Below are 24149 nucleotides of genomic sequence, written 5' to 3' on the forward strand. Positions count from 1 at the left end.
TAAACAGAAAAAAACCAAAATGTACATGTAACAATCAAGTGATCTTATTTGTAACCATTCTCATCTCTATCCCACGTGACCACTCCTTCCTTTGTTATGATCTCTTGTTGTGTCTTGTCTTGTGTCTTACATCCTGCAAACGATCTGATCAGGCAGACTCAAGCCTCCATGGAGTCCTGCTGATTCAGCATGGGTAGGATTCTCCTCAGAGGGACTGGAGGCCTTAGTCTAAGTGGTTGGGGATAGATCAGTCATATATGGGGACTATCTGTAAATCACTGACCACATTTCTGATGCTGTAAAATTAAGGCCAAGATCCTCAGCTGTTGTAAATCAGCATTCCCCACTGTCTTCAACAGAGCTACACTGGTTTATGCTAGCAGAGGATCCGGTCCAATAATTGGAGCTTGACACAAAAGCATGTATACAGCTACTAAAATGCGCTAAACTTCATTTTATGTAACACCTGTTGTGCTCAAGGGGCAGATTAATAAAGCAGTGGATCCTGGATGAAGTGCTTTGATATGAGGAACTCCCACTTGGACTGCAACCACCACAAACAGGCAGACAGGACCTTACTTTAATGACTTATCTGTAAGATGGCACCTCTTATCATATAGAGGCGCTCTCTCTCCCCCCCACCTCGCTCCAGGACTGTATATCAGCATTTGGTTTGTGCCACCTCACCTCATAACGACAGCTCAGTGTATGTGCAAATGAATCTATATTATCATCATCAAGTTACTTGCTATGGGGGGGTGGTGGTGGGGGTTCCACCATCTTGCCAAAATTGACATAACTTGAGCCTCAAGCTGTGAAGGCCCTAAAAGTCTCTGTCCTACTTGAATTCTGGGAAGATTTCCTACACAACAAGTCATTGAAGTCAATCCTGCATGGTACAAGAACTCACTTAAGCACATGCTTCACTTCCCAAGGGCTGCTCGTCTGCATAAAGTTAAGCATGTGCTTATGTGCTCCTTTCTCAATTGCCACCAAAGTGCTCAGCGTCTTGCAGGATCAAATCCACTGAGCAACTTCCACTGCTATTGCCCATCTATTTAGCCCATCACAGAACAAAGAACTTCCTCTTCTCATCATGCATGGCCTTTAGGAATGGAAGAGCCAGGGAATGCAAGGTGCAAATTCCCCCACTCTCACTAATCCTGTACATCTGAATCCTTTCCCCCAGTATTGCTGCTTTTCCAAACCTGCTGCTGTGACCAAGGAGGAGGTGAACTCACGTGGAATCCAGCAAGGCTTCTAACTCAGGGGCGGTGAGGGGGAAGGGGAGGGCAGAGTGTGATCACAATGCAATAAGAGGGCCTTCTGTTGTGGTCCTGCTAAAGGTCAGCCAGGAACAGCTCCATGGTCAGCACCTTCAACCCAGGTTGTAAGCAGTCAGAGTTATGAACATACTCGGGGCTCTCTCTTGATTGTGGAGCAACCTTTATGCTCTTTTCCCTCATCTGTGATGAAAGTTTCCAGGATAATATTCACACACCCTCAGCCAAAGAGCATCCTCCCTTCTCCTTCTCTAAAGTTTCATCACAACAGAGACCAAAGGAGACTAGAAATAACACAATGAAAATGAGCAAGAGATGGTTTGCGCCCAGTAGTAAGGAAGGTTTGGGCACCAACATTAATTTAAAAATGGAAAGGTATGTAAGCGTTCATTTATTGATTTTCCCATTTTTCATTCACCTGCCCAGCTGGGAATGGAAGCTGAGAAACCATTGGGAGGCTATTGTTTGGAAATTTCCAGCCCACCGGAACAGAACTACAAGGGTCCAGATAGTTTGCTAAAGGATCCAACCTAATCTGAAAAGCCAAAACTTGTGAGGCCAACTCACCACTATTAGAACTGGAAGTGCTCCCTATCAAACAAATGAGTAGAATAGGTCCCCTCCAAGGGAAGTGATGGATACACCATTATCTGATTCATAAAACTAGATCACTCAAGGATATTCTATAGGCAGCAACACTGCACTGGCTCCTGGGCACCAGACCAGATGACCCAAGAGAATTAGGGCCTGATCCAAATCCCATCAAAGTCAATGGAAAGACCTCTGTTAACTTCACTGCCCTGACTGGGATCAAGCCCTTAGACATTCTCCAGGGTGGCCCACTCAGGCTATGGCGACGCGACAGAGCTTACAGCAGCGCAGCTGTGGTGCTGTAGAGCTGCTAATGTAGACGCTGTAAACTGACAGGAGAGAGCTCTCCTGTTGACTTAATGACTCCAGCCCCTGCACGCAGCAGTTGCTAGGACAGTGATAGAAGCTCTCTCACCACCATAGCGCTGTCCACGCCGGTGCTTAGGTCAGCGTAACTTACACTGCTCAGACTTATTCACCCCCCTGAGTGACGCAAGTTATACCGACATAATGGTAGTGTGCTCATAGCCTTGTTCTTTCCTTGTGAGGATAAATCTCCATTCTAAACTTACCTCTGCAGTCAGGGGGCAGATGCCGGGTGTTGGGAGATCATTTTATGTTGATGGTAACAAGGCAAATATTTCTTCACAGTATTCACTAACTAGATGTTATTTATTTATTTTATGTAAGGGAGGTGTCAGAATGAACTTAAAATTAATGTTGTTATACTCTTGGTGGAGAGGCCCTCTAGATCTCCGAACTCATGCATCATTAAGAAATATTTAAAGGTGATTTGCAAAGAAAAAGAAACTGATATATCCATGTGTGTTTGGGGGTGAGGGGGAATTGGTGCTTAGTTATGATATTTAAAGTAAATCTGAAAGGTTTCTTCAGGAATAAACTGTGATAAATTCTGCCTTTTTTATTTTCTAAAATGTAACCTTTTGAAATCATGAACCTCAGTGGAGGTCTCAGATGTGAATTGAGAGTTCTCAGCCTTTAACTGAAGGAGTAGGGATGTTGAATCTTAAAGAAACTAGTATTTTCCCCAAATGTTTCAGTCATCTGAGTTATAGATATTAACAAAAGCCTGACGTGTTCGAATATAAATAAATTCCTTCTCTCAATTCATCAGGTTTCACTTACATGGTATTTCTTACCAGTTCAGCCTCCATGGAGTCAACCAGGAAAAACAAGCTAGACAAGACCTACAACAAACCACCCCATGACACACAAGTCTTAAACCATGTGGCAGGGCCTGCTCACTCCTGCCTCTGCTCAAGTCCACACACACAGCTCAGAGACCTTTTTGCTGGTAAAACACCCCATGCAGTTTGTTTACCGTGTGGATTCCCATGACCCTGGTACGCTATAGAGCTTTATACCTACAGCCCCCGGGAGTCCTCAGCTCCTGAGACAAGCAGGGGAAAGCAATCTGCTTCTTCCCATTCCACTTCCTTCCTGTGCCTTTTGTACCATCTGCCTGATGGCTTAATTAGCCACTTAGTTCTCCTCACCCATCAGTTAGGCACAGCTCTTCTTAAGTGAGATCTGCTCTGCAGTGATTAATTAGCGCTGCAGTGATCAGAGTGCTGGCTCAGCTGCTGTTGCCCAGCACTCTGTCACAAGCCCCTCCTATTGCCGTCTTACTCCCTCCTTCCCCCCACAACCTATCAGGCTGTGCTGAGGAAAATCCAAAAAGCCCACAAACCCATTTTCTTCCATTGCAGGTCCCCTTTAAAGCATTGCCATTGTGGGTGACACATCATAACCGAAGTATGAGTGTCCCATTCCAGCACACAATCAAGTAGCCCGAATTCCAGAGTGGCGCACGTTTTGCTGGCACCAGAGAGGATGCTGCTGTGGCCCAAACGGAGACATCAACAAAACATCCTGTTCTGCTGCTGTCTGCTGCATGAGACTCACGAGAGGAGAAAACTGCATTTGTGGTTTTGACCTGGGGCCACCACAAGCCAGAGAGGGTGAAATGTTATTTTCCAGCTTCTCAGACTGTGTTTCTAAAACAACTGACAGTGGAAAAAACATTCAAATTATTTAGAAATAAAGACAGTTGACAGCCTCCCTTTTAAATTGAATGATAATCTGAATGTTGTATATTCTAAGTCACTTTTTCATTACATAAGTAATTGCTTGAAATGCCATTTTGATTGTCTGTCTTCATTAATATTGCATTTCTCCACACTGGTTTCCAGAGATGGTTTTGTTTTGATATTGTGGATTTCGGAATGTCAAGGGAGAACTTTAAAATTCTGCATTGGAGAGAATATTTAATTGTGCCTTGTCCCTGAAAGAGATTATTTGCTAAAAAGATTCACTGTAGAAATATAGTTTATTCTATATATATAAATCTAATAAGGGCTCAGGATGGGTCACCTGAGGGAAACTGAACCTGGGACCTCTGGATCTAAAGCATGAGGTGCTACTGTTTAAGTTAAATGACAAGCTCCATTAGCTTAGGGGCAGTAGCAGCCTCGAGCTGCTAAGCTATCCAGCCACTAAAGGGTGACACAGACACACCTGCTCAGCATATTACTTGAAACTTCTGCTCAGACTTTGGTGCTCTGACCACCCAACTATGGTGTGCTTCGAAGATGTACAACTTGCTCCCCAGTGACACCCATTTCGCTACACATGTTCATCTGTGCTCCCACAGGGACTTTTAGTGAGACAATATTGGCCCGTTACACATAGCCTTTTTTCCTTTTAGTCTTTCCTAGGTCTACAGTGGTGACTCTGTGCTGCACATTTTCATAGAGAAATGTGAGTGTTTTACTGTGACATATGCAACACCCTGATGACCTTGGCTAGAAGTGGGGGTAGCACTTTAGATAACGGGCCCCAATCCTGTAATCAGATCTGCATTCACACAGTGTAGAGCCGCACTGACTTTCTGCCCACATGGACCAGACTGCAGGAGTGGGGCTGCAATTAGTAGGAGTACATCTTCTGCGTTTATGGTCTTGGCTCAGTTCCTCCCTAGAAATCACTATAGGTCACCTCTGCCTTTGGTTCAGAAGCCTGTTGCAATGGGGCAGAGACTGCAATGATAAAAATGCTCTTTCAAGGGACTCAGTCTTCACTTTGTTACGTTAAGTTGCAGTCACCCCAGGAGGCGCATGCTCCAGTTCCTCATTCCATGCCCTCACTGTAAATTAATCAAGGTGAAATTGGCAACAAGTGGTGGAGAAGCTGCCAGCGTTTCATCTAGAAGAATTATGGACTTGATGCGCCCGCTTACGCCACGTCTGGATTTGATGTTCTGTGTATTGTTATCAGGCTGGGAAGTGGCAGTTTATAGGGCTGTGCACCTGTATTGGTTATTTTAAATGCACTGTTGGGACACTTCTGTGCGAAAGGAGTTGTTATACATACAAAGTACCCTTAATTGCCTCCGTCAGAACAGCAGCAGCTTCTGCATTGCCTGTGCCCTGTTGGCAGCCATGCAGAAACATTTGGGCTGCTGCTGGCATTTTTATAATCCCAAACCTACAATCCCCTCCTCCCTTTCCCCCACCTGGTCTTCTCTTTCCCAAACACCACCACAATATTTGTGTCTTTAATTTACAGTGTCAGTCTTTCTATTTGCTGCATGCTGTTCCAAGAGCATAAAGAAGAAATGAAAGTATAAATTAAAAGTGTCTCCCAAACGGCTTTTGTGTGAGGAACTGCTCACTACACAGCCCATCTCAGCTCCCTTCCCCAAACCACCTCTCTAGACGCACATCAAGCAATTAACGAGCCTCCGCCCCATGCCCTTTCCCCCTCCCCACATTCACAGAATAATTGCAGCTGGAAAACAACAGCTGGGGCTACCCACTAATGGTATTTGCTTCCTTTAGAAAAGATAAAAAAGATCACTGGCAACCCAATAGGGATCTGTGTGTGTGTGTGTATGAATGTGTGCGCACGTGCACGCATGTGGCATTCATCCACCTGTCAAGGAGGCTTCTTCTGCGGTGGCATTCTGACTGCCACCATTGCAATGATTTCCCCATCACACCTGGCTCTCTCTCTTCCTTCTGCTCCCAATTATTCAGGAACAAAGGGAGTGGAAAACACACATCTCTCTTCCTAACCCATGGAGACTTCAACATGACTATGGTCTTTAAAATGTAGACAGAAAGACCCCTAAATGGGGAAACACATAAGCAATGACAACAACAGGGGAATCATGGTATGAAGCAGGGATTTAAAAAAAAAACAAATGAACCAAAAAAAAACCCACACACACATACAGAGACATCAGTAGGCTATGAGATGAGAACTTCTTTTGTAAAACTCTGTTATTAGATAGCCACATACAGAACCACGGCATGGGTCTCATGGACAGACAAAAGACAACTTTACATTGGGCTTCTCAACACTTTCTAACCCATATTTAAACACTTAAGGCCAAATTCTGATCTTTAGTACACATGTACTATACTCCTGTCTTCTCTTAGAGAGGACAAGCCCCTCACTCTGGTCCCCAAACTTTGAATCTACCTTGCTACTCAAGCGTCTCTATAATGGGTTTGAGCCAAAACAATTAATCTCAACATCTTCAAACTTGGGAGAAGTTTGGATTCAAATCAGATTCCAGTTCTGAACTTCAAGCACCTCTTTCAGACATAAATGAAGGATGTCCCTTGATCTCTATCAATTCTGTGGACATTTGTCTTAGTTAATGTTTGTCCAGAGCTAGATGATCATTGGGAAATCATCAAGTGCATTAAGACAAATACTTAAGATACTGCCAGGTTTAATCAGGGCAGAGCTAAATTTGGATCCCAAGTGATCCCACGGCACCTCAGGCCATGTCTACACTACAAGCTTATGCCAGCATAGCTTTGTTGGCTAGCACACCCAGACCCACCTGAATTGCTATGCTAGCAAAACCCCAGCATAGGCACACCTATGCCAACAGAAGAGTGCTTTTGTTGGCATAGCTAACATTGCCTAGGGAACTAGTGTAGCTACATCGGCAGAACTCCTCTTTATGTTGGCACAGGCTGCATCAAAGGCCTAGTTTACACCTAAAACTTAGGTGACCTCACTACATTGCTGAAGGCTGTGAACAATTTCATGCTGTGTACACAACTTAGTTAGGTCAACCTAACCCCCACTATAAATGCAGCGAGGTTGACAGAAGAATTCTTCTATCAACCTAGCTACCAGCCCTCAGAGAGGTGGATTACCTACACTGACGGAGAGAACCCTTCCATTGACGTAGGATGCTACATACATACATGCCACGACTCTGCTGCTGCCGCCGCTGCAATGTAGACATACTCTATGTCAGCATATTTATGCAGTGTAGACATGGCCTCATAATGAATCTCAATTCAGAGATTTGTGCATACTAAAACCATGCAACCATGACCAAGTCCAGCTGGGAATTGTGAGCTGTAGCTCACGAAAGCTTACGCTCAAATAAATTGGTTAGTCTCTAAGGTGCCACAAGTTCTCCTCTTTTTAAAAATCTGTTAGTCTTTGAATTAACCTCATGGTGAGAACATGTGGGACAGAACCTGTCAGCTTTGACAGAGCCAAAAAGTGGTCCAACTGAAAGACACCAGTTTCCCGATGTGACCTCTAATTGTGAATGCAAGCTGTGTTCCAAAAAGCACCAGCAAATTGCAGCTTGCAAACATTCGCTAGTATCTACAGACTGCAAACACATTTGGATTCAACTTGACAAGAAACTTGTGCAAAGTTTGTACAAACCACTGCTGCTGCATAAATGCAGGTCCAGCTCCAAGCAAGATCAATTCTATGAATGGAATGTTTCTCACACCTCTACTATGTATCTGTCACAGCTCCCTGATCAAATCCTTGCCCCATTATACTACTGTTGCATCAGAGCCCTAGCTCTTACTCACACTCACACACACACTTTCCTCCCCCCTTTCCTCCAATAACTTGTGGCTCTTTTGCAACACAAACGGTTCACTTTTTGTCACAATTTGCCAGTAGCTCCTCCTGCTCAGGAATCTACCACTAGTTTCTAGCTAGGTGTTTAAAATAAATACATTTTACAGAAAAGTAAACCAAAGTTTAAAAAAAATTACATTGGCATGAGCAATGCACAAATCATAATTCCTGAAAATAACAGATTGCAGAGCGGGGTAATCAGAAGTAAATTGATATTGATAAATAAGCTTTTCTTCCTCGCAGTAGGTGGTTTATTTTAATCTAATGAGTTTTAGATTTTCTGAGCTTTCAGATTCCATGATGAAGAGCCATCTGCACTGGAATTACAGAGCGCTTTGAAATATTGTAATTTTATGGCTCATTTTGTCAGGACTCTTGAAAATGAGAATTGTTCCCAGTGAAGAATTTTGCCCTCTTTCTCCACCCCCCACCTCCAACCCCATGGTGGTGGTGGGGGGGAAACAAAAAAACAAAAACAAAACTTCCCTTGTTAAATAAATATGGGCCAACATATCTGTAGACATTTGGTGGAGGTGCAAGGCACAGGGATGCGAGAGAAGGGAGCATGAATATGGCCAGTGTGTTTTGGGAGGCAAGAATACAACAATTTTTTTGTGAACGCCACGGCGGGGCGGGGGGATGCTTAATATACAGAGTCTCGTCTCCCATCTATGTACCCTTCACCACAACATCTCTCTCCCTTGGATAGCAAGACAAGGCAAGCAATTTCACAGAAGAATTGGGATCCCCTGGTTACCCCATGGGCTGAATGGCCAAGATACACCCGCTTCTAAAATTATCACAACATGGCTGAGGACTAGGGAAGAAAGGAGGGAAAGAATAGTTGATCCAGGAGGTGATACTGCAATAAGTCCCCTCCTGAACTGTATCTGGCAAAACAGAGCCGCAGCAATCTACCCTAAAATCTTACAACAAAGCACACCCCCAAGATCTATATCCCAAACAGAGTCAGAGCAAGTAGCTATGACAGATAGTCCAAGGAATCATAGGAGAAAAAGCACATTTGAAAACCTTCCATGAAATCAACTCCCTCTCCTTCCCTCCTGACTAGGGTGACCAGATGGCCCATTTTTAAAGGGACAGTCCCATATTAAAGCCCTCCTGCAGGTGTCCCAACTTTTCTTAAAAATGGCTAAATTGTCCCGTATTTTCTGTCTTCTCCCTCCCCCTCCCCCCACACAAACACACACACATCAGTACTGGTGGGCTCTGCTGCCGGCCGGATCCCTGCTCACCAGCCGCCCATCCACCAGCAGTTGGGCGGGGGAGGAATCCAGTGGCTGACGATGGGGGAGGGTGTGCAAAGCTGGTGGCAGGGAAAATCTTCAACATGCAGGGCCGGCTGCTCCTCTTGGTGACTGCGGGCAGGAGCCAGCAGGTTGTGTGTCACCTCTGCTGCCCACCAACTGGCCCTTTACGTGCTTCCCCTCTCACTGTCCTCTCCCTGCTTTGCCCCTTCACCCCCGACCCCTCTACTTCACCATATCCCGCCCCAGCAGGGCACGTCCCGCTCCCAGCGCTGAGCGGAGAACCAGCCCCTGGTCGGAGCGCTCAGCTCACGGACAGCCTGGCCAGCAGGCTCCTTCCTTCTCCCACTGCCTCTGGCTAAGCCAGTGCCCCAGGAAAGCCCAAAACCCCCCAGCCCAGGGCACTGGCCAGCAGGAGCCCAGCACTGTGTGGGGCTTTGGCGCATTCAGGGCTGGCCCGGGGAAGCCTCTTTGCCCCTCAGCTAAGCTCTGGAGTGTGTGTGTGTGGGGGGGGGGAAGCAATTTCTAGCCTGTTCACGCCCCAACTCTGCAGGCTCCACAGCGGCCCCCAGGCAGGGGCATAACACCCTCTTCACCACCACCCCCTGGCTCCTGCCCCAGGGAGCACAGGGCTGCTCTTTTCTCTAGGCACCCTCCTCTGCTGCCCCACCTCTCTGGCCCAGTTTGCTGAAGCCCCTACAGTCAGGTTCCCTGGGCCCTGGTACACAATGCATCCTTAGGGTTTAGGGCTTAACCCCTTCCTGCCCACTCTGTAGCTGGGCGACAAGAGAAGGCTGGGTTATGTTGGTGGCCAGCAGCAGCCTGGAGGTGTTAGCTACCTTTCTACACTGTGCAGGCAGGAAAGGACAAGCTGCTTCAAGCCACAGGAGAGGGTCGGGGGGGAGGGGGGGAAGAGATGAGTTCTGCAAAGACACAGGCGAGGTCGTCCCTCCTCCTGCTGCTGCTGCGGCTCAAAGCTCCTCCCTTCCCTTCCGCACAGTGCCGAAAGGCCGTTGCTGGCCACATTCTGGTGTGAACCCTGGCAGAAATCTCGGGAGGGGTCATGTGACCTGGCATGCTGCCCCCGCCCAGCGTGTTGACTTGGGAAGGCACGGTGGCAGGTACCGGAGAGGCAGGTTTGTCCCAGGGGCCCAGCCAGTCATGGAGGGTGGAGAGGGCTGGGTAGGGAGGGTCGAGTCAGTTGGTCACCCCCTGCCTCCCCATATAAGAGAGGTGTATGGTAGCGTGTGTTTGTCACCCCTCCCGGTGTGATCCCTAAAGCCTTAAAGATAAGGTGGCAAATAAAAAGAATCCAGCTACACAGTATTTCTTTTTAATAGGGGCTCGGTCAACTCGGTGTTAATTTGAACATCTGTACTGCATAGTTCTGATTCATTGCCACTGAACTCACTCGAATATGAGTAATTTTACCAGGTGTCCCATATTCAGCATAGGGAAACGTGGTCACCCTACTTCTGACCAGTGCACTAAAGTGGGCAGGGGGAAAACATACATTTGCACTTTTCCCCTGCCCATCTTGGCAGAAGAGAAAGGGGGAAAGAGGGTGTGCTCAGTATAATCTGCAGTGTATGACCTCCTGCTTCAATGATGGGCATGCAATCGACTGCAACACTGTACTAACACTGAGAAGCACAGTGTCTGTTCAGAAAGCCATTTTTCCTGTAACACTCAGTTGCCAAATGTAAGATTCATCTCCTTCCCCCCACCCCACCCCCCATTTACAATGCGAGACTGAGGGAGGTAAGAAAGATCCACCTCCTTGCTGGGCTAGGGGCTGCTAATAGGCATCCATTCAGCCATATTGGATATTATTACTGCTATTTATTATTTGTACCGTGGTAGTGGCTAGAGACCCCACTCAGGGGTCTGAGCTGCACTGTGTCAGGCACTGTACATACATACACACACAAAACATGAAAAAAGAGCAACCCTGCCCCAGTATGTGGTGTATTGAGGACTGTTGGAACTATAAACTATCACTGAGAGCAGAGGTCGGGGGCGGGGGAGTCGGGGGGGGCAGACAAGGGGAGGGGGACGGTCCTGGTCGTGCTTGCAGGCTATAGGGCCCCTGCAGAGTCAGTCTGTAAAGAACCATCTTCATGCCAGGTGGGGTGAGTTGTGCCTCACAGCCTAGGGAGCAGCCAGTTTTCCCTCTGCTTGTGGGTTCTTGTGCGATTTGAATTCTAAGAAGTAAGTGTGTCATGTTACAACCTTCCAGCAAGAGTATTCCTGTTTTTCATCTCTGTCTTTGTGTGTATGCTGTGAACACAAACACAATACACAGAGGGAAAGGAGATCAATTCCTTGGGTAAAGTCCAAAGTTGCCTGCACAGTGTCTCTGCTTTTGATTTGCTAATTACCATCTAATTCCACTGTCATTAGCAATCACCCTCCACTTGGGAGGCCACACTCTCTCCGGAAGGCAAACATTTCCTTCAGGCGACACAGAAGATGAACACACACATGAAGTCAGTGTGTGCGGTTTGAGTCGGTTTGTGTTTTGAATGGCGGGCGGACTCTACTCAGCAGAGGGGGCTGTATTTAAAACACACAAATATGGCAGCAGCACAGTGCCCATGAGGTGCAAACCGCTTCAGGAAAGGCTAGGCATTTGAGGCCTGATCCAGATCCAAAGGCTGCTGAAGTCAATGGGAGACTCTCCAGGCTCTTAGAGCTTAAATCTGCTCTGATAAAAGTCAATGGGAGTTTCATTATTTACCTCACAGACAGCAGGATCCAACCCGACCTGAACAGCAGTTTGTAAGGACATGGATTCCCCCTCCTGCTCTGAACTGGATACTTACACACACTGCATGTAGTCCAAACTCACCTCTTCCTGGGCTTTGGCTTCACTACAGTGTCACACACTTGGTTGCATGTGTAAACCAAGCTCATTGCACACACCATCGGCTTTTTGCATCCCTCCATTCCCTCCACCCCGCTCCATAAGCTCCCTGTGGGTCACTCTCCTATCCCTCTCTATCCCTCAGGGACTTTCTGCGGCCCCTCCCCAGCATCTGTGCCTTCCCATTCACTCCTCTGCCACTCTGTCTGCGCCATGTGCCTCCATGCCACTGTCCCTCACTCCCCCCACCACCCATGCCTGGGCTCTGCATGCACCCACAATTCCCCATAGCGCTCAAATTGTTTTACAAATGAGGTCAGTATCATCATCCCCTTTCACAGCTGGGGAAATGGAGGCACAACCGTGACTCCGATTTCAAGTCCCAGTCCAGTGTCCTATTCACTAGGTCACACAGACTTCAGCCTAATTTCTTCCCTATACTTAGCTGTTCCCTGCAGGACTTCTCTGTTCCAGACCCTACAGCCTTTCCTCTTATACCCTGGTGGGACCTAACAAGATCCACCTGCTAGTGTGACTCATCAGTAATTACGCTGAACTTTCATGCTGCTCTCCAGCAGCGATCATCAGAATGATTCAAAGAGGAGCCCTGAATGCTCATATATTGGCCGAGAATCTGCCACCCTGTGGCAGTGTATTTGTACATACACATATCCAGCACGGAAGCTTTCCAGGATGGGAAATTCTGGCTACTCACAACAATTTATTTTGCAACTTTCAAAGGCATCCCCAGAGGAGACTTGATTCAGAGGCAGCAGCTTCACTTTTTATGTACTGAATAAGAATGTCATCTTAGTTTCAAATGCACATGAGTCAGATCACTAATCGCTCAGGATTGTAGTCTGTAGGTTACTGGCCTGAGGTGCAGCACTGGAAGAGCAGCAGGGAGCTGCAGGCCAGGATTGCTGTGCATTGACAGCACTGTGTGGGGTGAATTTGCTCTGCGCTTGCCTAGAGCAGTGTTCCTCAACCTTTTCGATACCAGGGGCCAGCTTGCTGCCGTCCTAAACTGTGTCAGGGAGATCTCAGGGACTGGCACCAGACATCGAGAAACACTAGCCTGGAGTACATCTTTCTGTTGTTTCGGCCCAAACACTTAACATTTCCCCTCTCCCAGCAAAAAGAAAAGCCTCTTCTATTTTCCTTAAGTTGTGCTTTCCCCTGTGAAGAATTCTGGATGCAAAAGCTAAACACAGCAAGTTTAGTAAAAAAGCTTACTGATTTAAAAGCTGGACATTCACAAATATCAGAAATCAAGCTATATTTTAAAGCCCTTCCAAATTTCTGTTCCTCCCTGCCCACCCCAAATACCCAGACTCCATCTAAAATCCATTTCAGTATCCGTATATGAACCAGACACATGCAGATGATGCAGTGGGATGAACTCCACGGATTTCATCATTCTTTTCCATCTCTAACTACTCCAGTTCCAGTTTTGGTGTTTGCAATAAACAACCGGTGTGGCTATTGTCCATTTCCACAACTGTGGAGCAGGGGGCTGAAAGGGCAAATCTCAAAAAACCCCAAAGGGTGCTCCAGAAGCACAGGTCGCTCTAAGCAGTCTCAGCTGCAAAAGCTTTCGACCCTTTTTTCTCTTCATCCAAATCAAGAGAGTGTCCTTGCTGATTTTGCACAAAGCTCACTTAACTCTCAGGGAGAGGCACTTTTCTGCTACAGACCTTTCCAAGGCCCACTAGCTGTTCAAGCTAATGAAACTGACACTTTGCCTGAGATAGTAGCACTGTGGGCACGCTGCGGCTAATCACCTGCTTGTTGAAACCTTTTAGAAATGGGGGTAGTAAGAGGAAGGGAAGAAGGGGCTACTTAGAACAGTCAGATCAAAACTTACACCTCATTTGCTCAAAGGAGGATAGATACAAAATGAAAAACAAAATACCTACTATGAAACAAACTATTTTGCAACTTATTAGATGTTCAGTAGTTAACAGCCACAACAAACACACTCATGCAAATATTCCTGATCAGTTGCTGAGGTCCCATTAAGCTGTCCAGTCATTTTTTCCCCATGTTTCCTTTCCCGTCATTACAATTTACCAAGATTTATGTATAAAATATTATTTTTCCTTCCTCCTCAGCCTCATTCCTTCCTCAATTCTTTCATTTATGATACTCTCAGGTGAGACTACAATTCACTTCTCAGAAGCGGTGGTGATGTCATACCCTCAGACTGTGATGAGGAATGGGGCAAATCAATGTGGATTAAAAACAGAACACCTGAAACTTCAGCCTTTGTTGAGATTTGAAGGCCATTGGGTAGCTTTTCACTACATTCCTGGCTCTGTCCTTCCAATCAAAAGAAAAGCTATTCTTGTTTCTGTTCAATTCTTCAGGTTCAAGAGGAGATTTTGATAGTCTGCATGAACGTCGGAGCCTTCGGGTGTTGCCCAAGATGAGTCTCAGATGCTGCGTTATTTCCATTGCCTTGTCTGATCAGCTTTGGACATCCAATAAGCAATGCAAAGGACTACCCAAGTCCTAACCCCATATACAATGGGTCCAGTATGAAACTTGGGATCATTTGTGTTTTTTAAAAAGAGGGACAGCCTTCTTCTTCACTTGTTCCAGACCCCTGGTCAGGAATTGGGAGAGGATCTGCACAAGATCATGTTACAACACCAGCCTCTGGATAATCAGAAAGGAAGGGGGGAGGGGAGAAGAATAGAGAAAAACAAACACAAACACTAAGAGAGAAGTGGTGGTGTGGGGAGAGAGGAGAATTACCACTTCCTCAATCCTTTGCTTTAGCTGAGTCCCATCTCTTGTCTGCCCATTATATCTGGACTGTAGGTCCTTAGAGCAGGAATCTTGACCCTGTGTTTGAGAAGCCCCTAGCACATGTTGGATGCTAAATAAACAAAAATGGGGAAATAAATACAGGTCATGGACCAGGATCCCATTGTGCTAGGTGCTGTACAAACATGTTTGAAGTTAAGCATGGGTCTGCATGCTTGCAAGGCCAGGGCCTAAACACACAAAGTAGCATTATTACAGTAGTTGCCACTAGTTCAGTGAAGGGAATTTTACAGGAGAAAAATTCCAGTGGCTGTTGTGAACAATTGGGGTCAGTTTGCCCAACGAGCATAAAAGGACATGTAATCAGAGAGCAGTGATGATGTCAAGACATATGTTGTCCCTGAACATATATGCTCATGACAATAGCAGCAGCAACAGCTGGGACTCTTTATGTTCTAAAGAAAGAGAAAGGCACAGCCACGGATCAAGCAAATCTTGTATCCTAAACTATTTAAATTTAAAAGGGATCTGTGTTTAAAGTCATCTGCCCAGAGGGCAGCCAATACATTTAAAAAACTTGACATATTAAATCAATTTTAAGATATACAGTTCTCAGGACTCCTTTGAGGCCATGGCTGGCGGGGGGGGGGGGGGGGGGACAATACACAAAACATCTCATTGCTTTTATTTTTTTAAAAAAGCAATATACATGAAGTGTAGTGTTGTGGAGCAATCTTACCCTTTAATGGGATTCCCATGAGCAGAAAGGTGGCCGAATACAAGCGGTGCCTTGGGTCCCTTGTTAACCAATTGAACACAGCTCTCCCCCAAATCATTCAGGGCTAGTGCCATGTAGGGCAAATCCAACAAGCCCCACAGTTACTCTCAGAGCTGTGTGAGAACCAGAATTTCCATTTCATGGGAAATTCCATGTTTTTGAAATTTGTTTTAATTCCAAATAGGAATGAAACATCAAATTTTGACATTTCCCACAAAATGATTTTTTGGGGGGAAAAATCATTGAAAACAAACCATTTCATTACAATAAAAACATTTCATTTCAATGTTGTCTTTATTTTATATTATAATGGGTAACAACATTTAAAAATGAAAAAGTCATTTCAACTTTTTTTTTCTCCTTTTAATGGTTCCACAATGGAATGTTCTGATACTTTTTTCTAAACAAAATTTCTTCTAAACCAACACATTCCCACAGGCTGCCTCCCACATGCCCCCTTCTGTCCAGAGGTGACACTGCAGCATCTTGCCTCAGTTTCCCTCTCTCACAAGACTCCACCTCACAGTCCAATGGTAATTAAAACTCTCCCCTTCTGAGGTTTAATTTACTTAGTCCTTACACTCTTTCCCTCCAGGTCCCAGCCCCAGTTTAGTGCATCTCCCCCATACTTGAGTCAGGAGACCTTCAGTCCTCCTTCTCAGAGCTGGTTTCAGTTCCTTTCCTCCATGCAGGAGCTAGTCCTGCTCCCCACAGCATGCACCGACAGCTGTTTCCTCAGCCCAGCTGCAGCTTGTCAGGCTTCTGTCTTGTGTTGAACATCTGGTCCAATCTAGCTATAGTCTCCTTGGCTTCTACTCTGGCCCCTTTTAAATCCTACACCCAACACAGGTGTAGTGGGGCAGGGATAATTAGATAGGGCTGCCTGACCCAAGGCCTCCTTAAAGGAGCAGGACACACTGTTACTTAGCAGAACATTTTGATTAGATGAATCAGCATTTTGTGACGGAAAAACGTTCCACTGGAAAATTTTCAGCCAGCTGTAGTTACTCATTACACTATGCTGCCTTCATAGCCTCCTTGTTACTGGGCAACATGTCAGGTGGGATCTGTTGGGAAGGAACAGAGCAAGTGACATCCTCTGCCAGAATAACTGAGGAACAGAGCAGATGACAGGGAGCTACGGGCCCTGACATTTCACCCCATTTTACACTAGGAGTGAAATCTAGGCCGCTCTCTGACACACATGATCTCTCAAGCTGTACCTGCAGCACTACTAGAGAGCAGGTCCTCCAAACCTCCCCATATCCTAATTTTGAGGACCCCAGATCCAAAGCGCCTTCTTCTTCTCAAATACAGTTATGGTTCCAGATCAGAAACAACTGATTTACCTGGGCCTGAAAACTCATGAAATCTGCAGCATCGCTAAGGCGTGGTGAGGAGCACCAGCACCAGACAAATTGGAAGCAGATGGGGATAAGGGGAGAGATAAGAGGGATGTGTGAGAAAGAGAAAGGGATTCTCCTCTCCACTTAACTTGGGACTTCTCTGAAGAGTCTGAATCTGTCATTTTGCATTGAGAAATCTGTGTCTAACTACGTAACTGGAGAGTTTACATGGGATGCTGCGTTGTGCCAGAGAACCCAAGAGTTAGACTGGGAAGTCCCCAGGCACTGCACACAGTTTGGAGTTCAGCTACATTGTCCCTTCTTTATTGTTCAGCACCAGACTCCCAAGGAGTCTTGGTAGAGCTAATTAATGCAATGGCCTTTACCCATCTCTGGGCTCTCGTCCCTCAGTATCCACAGAGCTAACTCTAAGTTGCTGTTTTTTCCTCTGATAGCTCAGTTGTTAATCTAACACAGGCCTTAAATTGTTTCACGTCTCTTAGTTCATCTCATCAACCAGGCTGCCTCAGCCCACTACCTTCTTGCTTCATATTTAGGAAGAATAAAAAACTTACACTGTCAAGAATTCTGGTTATTTTTTAATTGAATGTTAATAACTAAACTGTTTTTCCTCAGCCATGTTTAAAATGGCAATTAAGCACGCTCTACTAATTATTTGTATTACGGTAGCACCTAGGACCCCTTGACATGGACCAGGACCCCATTGTGCTGGGTGCTGTACAAACACAGAGCAAAGAGACAAAGAGCCCCCATGAGTTTACCATCTAAATTAGGCCTGAACTCCACTGTACCCAAATGGGAGGGTAACACATTTTGACTGGCCAGCATGAACAGGGACCAAATTGTGTTACAAGAGTTTGTCAAAACAATGCTCTTGAGACTAGAGGACACTCTAACAAAAGCTCCAACCCAGGTCCCCATCCGACTAAGAACAAACTAACCAAATAGTGAGAGCCACTGTTCTTATATAATTTGGGGCCATCCACACTGGCCAGACATATCACGCTGGTCAGAAAAGGATTTGTTTTCCACTGAAGGACTTCAGTGAAAGATTATTTTTGTTTGTTTTGGTCCTTTGTTTGTTTGTTTCTAATTTAAAAAAAAACCAACCTGAAAACCCAATAATTTTTGATAAACTCATCTGTAAAAAATTGCTTTGTTAAAAAAGCCATTTTCCATTTCAATGTTGTATTTTATTCATTTTAAGATACCCCCAACTCTTGTTAGCTATAAAGCAGTTCTGCCTGGTTATAATTTTTCTAAACTGTTCTTAGGAACCACTGCAGATGAGGTCTAATTCAAACCCTTGCTCCTGTGGTACATTCACATTCCTGTATCTTACTCTTTTTTGGACGTTCAGCCTTCTTCCTTTTTTTACTAGCAGCCTTTCCCTGCTTCCTGCCTGGCATCCAAAATCAAAACCAGGAGTCATTTGGCCTTTGATTTGCAAAGTCGTGGATGCAAGAAAATTTACATGACAACAACATTTGTCAAAATCAAAACCACTGTGTCATTTCTTCTGTAATCACTATGCATCCTCCCCTTCAACTTGGTCTCTGTCATCTACTCAAGTGGCAGCCTTGCTCACCTCAATTCTCACTCCAGAAGAAACGTGCACTCCCAATAGCAAATATATGGCAGCAAATATATATGTAAAAAACACAATGTTAAGTAATAAGAAATGCAAACACATACTCCAGCAATCAGAGCAGCTGATTTCTTGGCATGCAGAGCAGTTCTCACACTGACATTTCCACTAAGTTATTGCTCTTGTACTTCCTAAGCATCCCTTCCACTCACCAATATGTCACTGTTGCTCAGTGGTGGCCCAGGCAGCTTGCTGCAGCCTTGGGACAGGTGTGTTCTTCCTAGTCTCTGTCCCTTTCCTGAAGACTTTCACTAAGCAGGTATTACTGGAACTGGGCATATCAATCACTAGACATGCCAGATTCTAGACTGTCCTCTTCCTCATGCACATCCCAGATACTTCAGTTTGCCTTCTCGTATTCCACAGCTGACTATTATGGGCCTGATTCGCCAGTCTCTCTGCACCTAGTATAGCCATTTACAACTGTGCAAAGTGGGTGTAAGACTCTCCCAAATCAGAATTTGGTTCTCATACCGGCAGTAGTGTTTTACACCCGCATGGCACAGGAAGGATTGAGGGTGGCACTTACCCTGTCTCACTAGGACAGACTTCTTTACTTAGCCTTTATCATTATAATGAAAATCCCCAGGAAAAGCTCACAGTTAAAAATAAAAATCTATAGCTATGTCTTTTGGCACCCAACCAGGGATCCTGAGTCCTGGGAAAACACTGGCCTCTATAGGACCTCCGTTTCAGTGAATCAACTATCTGATGTCTTTCTAAAGGAGAAAAGAAGTTGTCTCATGCAACAGTAACAATAGATTGATGGTTCCATTACTACCACTGCCTGAGGGCAGTACTCCTTTCCTTTTCCTTTTCTACACTGCAATTTAAAACTTCTCCAGGTGCTTTAATGGCTTCATCTTTGTCATGGTGATCTCAAGGCAAGAAGAAATACTCTTCTTTGTCTTGTGATCATTTTGGTCTTCCTGAATTTTTCATGTGATGGTACAGCTATGCTGGGTGCGTCTACAAATAATGATAGCTCCACTTCAGTAAGACCCTGTGGCGCGAAGCAGCTCTTCGTGGAAACTCCGCTCCTGGCAGAGAACACCACATTAAAGAGGTGATTATGAGCCCTCAGAACTGGAATACCCTCCAAGAGTCTACATACCACACAGCTTTCAAACAGGTCTCCATTCAGATATCCTTTCATGGCTGACCTCTTGCCAGACCCTGCTTCTCTCTCAAATATTAATTATTATTAGTAAGTACTTATGTTATGGTAGTGCCCAAAGATTCAGAGGAGGAGCAAGACCCCATTGTGCTGCACAAACAAAGAAGAGATAATCCCCGTCCTGGAGAATTTACAGTCTAAAGATACAAACAAGCAAAGGATGGAGGATGTGGATACAACATATAAGCAAAAATAGAATCATAGACATTTTGAACTGAAAGGGATTTTGAGAGGTCAGCCTGTCCAGCCCCCTGCCCTGAGGCAGGACTAAGTACATTTGGATCATCCCTGACAGTTGTTTGTCTAACCTGTTCTTTAAAAACTCCAAATGATGGGGATTCCACAGCCTCGTTTGGAAGTCTATTCCAGAACTTAATTATCCTTATAGTTAGAAAGTTTTTTCCAACTATCTAACCACAATCTACCTCACTGTAGATTAAACCCATTACTTCTTGTCCTATCTTCAGTGGACGCAGAGAACAATCAATCACTGTCTTCTTTATAAACAGCCGTTAACATATTTGAAGACTGCTATCAGGTTCCCCCTCCACTCCCCCCACCCATAGCCTTTTTTTCTCAAGACTAAACATGCCCAGTTCTTTTTAAATCTTTCCTCATGGGTCAGGTTTTCTAAATCTTTTATCGTTTTTGTCGCTCTCCTCTGGACTCTCTCCACTTTGTCGATATCTTTCTTAAAGTGTGGCTTCCAGAACTGGACACAGTACTCCAGCCATGGCTTCATCAGTGCCAAATAGAGCAGGACAGTTCCTGCCTGTCTTATAGATGACACACTTGTTAATACACCCCAGAATGATATTAGCCTTTTTCGCAACTGCATCACATTGTTGGCTGATATTCAGTGTGTGAACCGCTATACTGCAGTACTGCTACCTAGCCACTTATTCCCTATTTCGTAGTTGTGCATTTTTCTCCCCTTCTTAATTGTAGTACTTTGCAATTTTCTTTATTGAATTTCATCTTGTTGGTTTCAGACCATTTCTCCAGTCTGTCAAGATAATTTTGAATTCTAATCCTGTCCTCCACAGAGCTTGCAACCCTCCCATTTGGGACTTATCTGCAAATTTTAAGGACACTTTATATTCCATTATCCAAGTCATTAATGAAAATATTGACTAGTAGTGGACACCGGACAGACCCATGGGGACCCCATTAGATACAGCCTCCCAGTCTGAAAGTGAATCATTGATAAATATTTTTTGAGTATGCTCTTTCAACCAGTTATGCACCCAGCTTTGGGTAATTTCACTAGTTTGCATACTTATGAGAATGTTAAGAGAATGTCATATGGGATGGTGTCAAAAGCCTTACTAAAATAAAGATATACCACGACTATGGCTTCCCTACTATGCCGTAGTCTGTCAACCCTGTCAAATAAGGAAAGTAGGTTGGTTTGGCATGACTTATTCTTAATAAATCCATGTTGGCTATTACTTATTACCCTACTGTGCTCACAAATTGATCGTTTCTATTTTGATTTGTTAGTATGTTAACCTATTAATTCAAATTCACTCCCCCCACTCAAAAAAAAAAATACTCCAAACAAACAGGAACCATCCAAGGTCCTGATCCTGTCATGAGTTCCATGCAGGCAGAAGGCCACTTCGTGGTTCTCATTGCAGAATCAGGGCCCAAATGTATACACAATGAGAGCCTCTCTCTTGGTCCTCGTCCATCTGCGTTTTTATCTTTGCCCTCCATTGTCCAGCTTAGATTGTCCTCAGGACAGAGTCTGTCTGTAAATCATCATGCACCCCTCAGGCACTATAGAAATAATAAATATTAACCTTTTTGTACAGGAGAAATTGACACGGGAACTAGTTGTAGGTTAAGCAATAAAATCCAGTTACCAAACTAGCCTTGCAAAGAGCCTTCCCTCCGTATGGCTTATTCTTTTTTTCAACAGACCCGCTCGCGCGATCTGGCGGGGTCACCCACTGGTTTGCGCTAGGGGAAGAGTGATGCCGGTTTGATGCCGCTCCTACACGCAGCGTCCCATTAGCACCCCCGAGCTGAAGAAAGGGACCCGAACCACCCCCTGCGTCCAACACACGCACGCCAGGACACAGACGAGCCTGCAACAGGTAGCCACCCCTACAGCTAGTTCAAGCGCAGGACAGGCAGCAAGGCGCTACGGGATCCCTGGTCTGGAAGTCGAGGCTTCCCCGTGTGGTGTTTGGAGGCCGAGCCGCCGGGACTGAACGTGCCCCCAAGCTGCCCACGGTGCGAGCGAACCCCGCCCGCCCGGCGAGGGGCTGTGCAGCGCCGGGCCCCGGGGACACTCCGCTCGGCCAGCTGACAGCGCATGGCTAGCCCCTTCCCCTGCCCTGCGGCTCGCCGGTTCAGCTCGTCAGAGCCGGGAGCCCAGCGGAGCGGCCAAAGATTTCCCCTGCTCTGGCACGGCGGGAAACCGAGGCGCTGGCCAGAGACACCCCGTGTGTGGACAGACAGGCGGTGTCTGTGCTGTGATCCCTCGCCAGAGCGGGGGTGTTACTACGCACAGCCTCTGCATTGCCAACGTTGTGAATGAACCCGGCACCTGAAGAGCGATGCGCATCCGTGGCACCATATACACAAGATTCAGCTTGTCCTTGGGGGGAAGCGGGTTTCTTCTGCCCATTATCTAGAAGGACCGCATGCATAAGGGGGGGAGGGAGGAGGAATGCCAGGCCCTCTAATCCCTATCCAAACTCATGCAGCTCTCCGGCGTGGCACCAGACTGGCACACCCCGCACGCCGCGATATCGATCATGCCCATAGCGATAGCTGCATTTGGAAGGTAGCTACAAGTTGTCAGAAACTTACAACCATTGAGGGATGCCCCATCTCAGCATACTGCCGGGGCACCAGGGCACCGGAAGGGCTGGGGGGGGGGCGGTTAACAGATATTTTTAAATGATCACAGGCACAGAAATTAAATAGGGGCAACCCCTCCGGAAAAAAACCCCTCCCGAAATTGCCCCGGGGCAATTTGACAGGGAGAATTAAAAAAAAAAAAGTTTCCTCGCAAAACAGAAGAGAAACGAGATGGGGGCGGGGGAGACAGTGGGGAATTAGTTTAGATTGTTGCTTTCACTGTGTATTTAAAATATTGATCTTCCAAGCTAGGCTGGCTGCCTCCCTCCCACCCCGCACCAAAACACAGCGCAACACAAAGACACGAAATGAGGGGGTTTGTCTCTTCACAGAACGGCTGAGGGATGCGATCCAGAGAAACTGGCTGCGCGGTAACAAGTGTTTCTCCGGCTGCTCCGGATTAGACATGATCACACCGACAGCCACCGAGTGGAGGATGAGACAGAAGCTGTAAAACTTTGCCTTACCTGACGCCCGGGAGCGCACCGCGTCTAGGGACCGCTTGCTCTGTAGCGACGCGGGAGGAGGCTCACTCTGCCCCTTCGGGGGCTACAAGGGTGGAAATTCTTCCCTCCTCCGGGCTAACGAGTCCCTTGCAAAGGATGGAAAGTTCAGGGCCGGCAGGGAGAGAACCGTCATGAACTCCAGCTCGGAGCCCTTCCCCGCCACTTCCAGCCCGTTTCCATTGCCCACCAACGACAGCGTCTCCGCTGCGCGTACGGAACGTTCACACGGCTTGATTCGGAGCAAGCCAAGCCGCGGCAGAGCGATGCCCTCACAGCCCAGCGCACCCTGGAGGAGTCCTGCTGTAGCCCAGCCCCTAGCTGACTGCTCCGTCCGAGGCCATGGCGTCCGTGGGCAACTTTAGCTTCTTTCTCTCCCCCTTAGGTCCGTTTACACTGCTTCCCTCTGCGAAAGCCACGGAGCAGAGGGCGGGGGTGCTGCGGGGGCAGCGCCATCAGGGACTCCCGGGGATTCGACCGCACCCCGGCTCTGGAAACAATAGGAGTAAACTGAGCCCCTCGGATGCAAACGAGAGAGGGGGTGGGGGGCGAATGAGTGCAGGCAGCGCAGCTGCTGCTGATCCCTTTGCAAGGAGGCAGCGCCTCAGTGCCAGGCAATGAATATTTCAGCGCGCGTTAAACTGCCCTCCGCTGATGTCATGGTAGTTGCTGCTTTGGTGACTCTACAAATCCCCCAGAGAGGAACCCGAGCGGAGCGCAGAAACCAGACTCAGGTGCGGCGGCGGCTGCTGTTTGCCAGTGAGTTCCCCGCCTCTCCGAGCCTCCCCTCGCAAGGAGAAGGACGCAGCGCGGGCTGTCTCCCCTCTCACTCACTCACTGGGCGGCGGTGGCTTTTTACCTGCCCAGGGAGCAGGAATGGAGCTATTTAAATAAGGCTGCTCGCTGTAAAGCGACCGTCCCTTCCTCGAGCCCCTGGCCGCTCTGGGAGTTTGCAGGACGACGGAGGCAGCTGGCAGAGCAAAGCCCTGAGACTAACCCAGGTACCCAAGGGGCAGGTGCGGATCCCTCCAGAGGCCGGGGTAAAGCCAGAGCAACGCCATCAGTGCCACGCGGGCTACTCCGGGTTT

The 24149-nt window shown here is 46.7% G+C and overlaps 1 protein-coding gene across 4 annotated transcripts in view; it reads right to left on the reverse strand.

The window, feature by feature from the left end:
* The window catches only part of CDH23 (cadherin related 23), a 520165-nt gene extending 496414 nt beyond the window's left edge, over positions 1-23751 (reverse strand). Inside the window, exon 1 of one of the 4 annotated variants that reach the window (XM_048859456.2) lies at positions 23026-23751. The gene's annotated coding sequence lies outside the window, so the exon portion shown is untranslated. The remainder of the gene's footprint in view (positions 1-23025) is intronic. The other 3 variants (XM_075130881.1, XM_048859457.2, XM_075130882.1) reach the window with 3 other exon arrangements.
* Positions 23752-24149: the final 398 nt, after the last annotated feature.

This window comes from Caretta caretta, chromosome 7 (genome assembly GCF_965140235.1).
Source record: "Caretta caretta isolate rCarCar2 chromosome 7, rCarCar1.hap1, whole genome shotgun sequence".
NCBI classification, from domain to species: domain Eukaryota; kingdom Metazoa; phylum Chordata; order Testudines; family Cheloniidae; genus Caretta; species Caretta caretta.